This window comes from Eptesicus fuscus, chromosome 5 (genome assembly GCF_027574615.1).
Source record: "Eptesicus fuscus isolate TK198812 chromosome 5, DD_ASM_mEF_20220401, whole genome shotgun sequence".
Classification (NCBI taxonomy): domain Eukaryota; kingdom Metazoa; phylum Chordata; class Mammalia; order Chiroptera; family Vespertilionidae; genus Eptesicus; species Eptesicus fuscus.
Genome location: NC_072477.1, coordinates 70,248,602 through 70,251,143, shown reverse-complemented (window position 1 = coordinate 70,251,143; position 2,542 = coordinate 70,248,602). Strand labels below are relative to the sequence as shown.

Below are 2,542 nucleotides of genomic sequence, written 5' to 3'. Positions count from 1 at the left end.
TTGTCCTTGCTTACATGTTTTGCTAGTTTCCAAATGTCCTATGTATAAGACTTCCTTCTTCAAAAAAATATAAACTAAACTTAATTTTTATGTTTTTAATAAAGCCATCCAACGTAATTTTTAAAGTACAAAATGATTAATATTTTAGAATTTTTTCTGTTTTTTTCTTTTTTTTTTTTCTATTTTAGAATTCTTTAACTTGCACTCTGAAGGTCATGACAATGAAATCAAGATAAAATACAAAATTCTTCCAAGAACGTAACTTTAGTCATTTTTTTTTAGCTCTGCTGCAAGAGAAAGTGCTTCTGTCCACTATGAAAGGAACAGTACTAACAACCAATAATAGCCCTGATCACTCAAGTGTTTTACTAACTGTGTGTCCTTGGTGGTTCCCACCAGTCCAACTTCTAGTCCTCCACTTTATGGAGTCAGGAGCCTAATTTCCCAGCTACTCAGGAGTAATAGGATTCTAAGAACCTAGCATTAGAAATCAGAACAACAGTTTACTAATGTACCTTCAGAAATAGAACTACCAAAATTTCCATCAGCAGGGTCAAATGCCCTCTCCCTAAGTAGATCTGGAAATACCCAGAGAAGAATAATGATAAAGGGTAGAATTTTTTGAACATCCCATGTGCCTAAATTCTATGCATCTGATTCTTCTTTGATTTTTTTTCTCCATCCTTAATATTCCCTTTTCATCTATTACCTTCCCCCATTTTGTCAGTAATAGTTCCTCGACAACATGTTATAATTTATCTTATTTTATTTGAATCCTCATTACAATCCAAGTCCCTTGGATTGCAAGAAAGTTGTGGGGTTGGAGGATCTGGTGGAGAACACCAACAATGAGACTAAAGGAGATATTTCAGCCCACGGTACACATATTGTGTGTGCTCCTCTTGCAGATTACTAACCCAACCGTTTCAGCTTAGTTCTTATTCACTTATATTACAGAGAGAAGCCATTTCAATATTTGCCTTAACTTCTAGGTGTTGCTTCAACTTGGAGCTCACAGTGGACTGCACAGTGGCTGTGAAAAACAAATCAATGGATTTCCTGCCCTTGATATCAGCATGTATGTTTTGAAAAGTATAAGGGCTCTCCATTTGCAAAGGTATTCTTGTTATCATTGTTGTCATGTCCAATAGACTGATGGGAGAATCTGGTTCATTATTAAGAGCAGAAAAGAAGCGCTTCTGTAACTATATAGGTCTGACAGTTAAGAACAATGTGTGGTAGCCATTTCTTCAGAGAGACTGACAGTAACTTCAGAAACATACACTACATTATCTAATTGCATTTTTCTGCCCTTAAACTCTGTGAAAAGATATTAAGTATCATTAATTCATTAAAGAAATTTCTTGTGGTTTTTATGGATGCTCATGAATATTTCATAACATGATTAAAATTGTTAATCCTGCTCCCAATTAATTGTAAGTAATTTTTAGAACACATGTAAATAACAGGTAATTATAATGTTTTATTATGTGTCACTGAGGCCATTAAAATTGCATTTTGATGTAATATATTTTTTAGGGCTCTATGTCATTTTGTAAGAACCAATCAATTCATTTTTACTTTATTTGAGCCTGTGCTAATTTTGAGGGAGAAATTTGGAGGGACTTTAAGAGAGGAAGATTGGTTCAAAGAATGTAAAGACTGGCTCATCTGTGACGTATCATTACCGACATTCTAGGTTTTTCTTCATCAATCTGCTCAGGTGGCATTTATTTTATTTTATTTTATTTTTAGATGAAAAGGCATTTTATTATTATTTTACTATATAACATAGTAGTGAATATATCTGATTGCATTTTCTCAAATGGCAAATGACAACAGGACAGCATTTTACTGAAAACCTCAATATCATCTGTCTTTTGGAGGATTCAGTTTCTTATGACGTGTATGATACTGTCCATAAGGATACCAATGGTGCTTAGTAGTAAAGAACATTTTGCTAAGTTGTTCTATCATGGGTCCTTGCTCAAAGTGTTCATCTTTTTCTTCTAATCTGGTTTTCAGTATTTTATCCTGTGTTTCTTCATAGTTATATGCACAGGATCTGGCTGAGGGATAGGCTTGGTGTGTTCATATGGAATATCCACAGAAAGATGGTAGCAAACTATCGTCCTGCCATCAGATGTCAAAGCAAGTTCTACTTTGCAGTTATAGTCATCTGGAAAAGAAGAGTATGTGGATTTATGACAAACACAGTATAAAGCTCCATTTTGTATTGGAAATAAATGTTTCAAAATAGTTGTTTGATATTGCCCATTTCACTGCTGATATGGCCATGGTAAATCAAGATGCTTATCAGGGGGTACAGAAAAAGATTTGAAGAGAAAATGCTTTTAAAATTTGCTTCTAGGCATACCTATTTTCATCCTTTGACATCTGCTCACGGGAGCCCGCCATCTTGCCTCCAGCCACTGCTCAGGTGGCATTTAGCATGTCTATTCTAATTGAGAAGACTATCATCTTTGGAAGCAGACACAAAGCCAATTCTATTCTTTTTTTTTTCTTTCATTTCTCATGCTTA

At 34.5% G+C, this 2,542-nt stretch overlaps 1 pseudogene; it reads right to left on the bottom strand.

Annotated features, from left to right (window-relative positions):
• Window positions 1–1,803: 1,803 nt before the first annotated feature.
• LOC129149003 (39S ribosomal protein L42, mitochondrial-like) lies at window positions 1,804–2,298 on the bottom strand (annotated as a pseudogene).
• Between the last annotated feature and the right edge of the window lie 244 nt (window positions 2,299–2,542).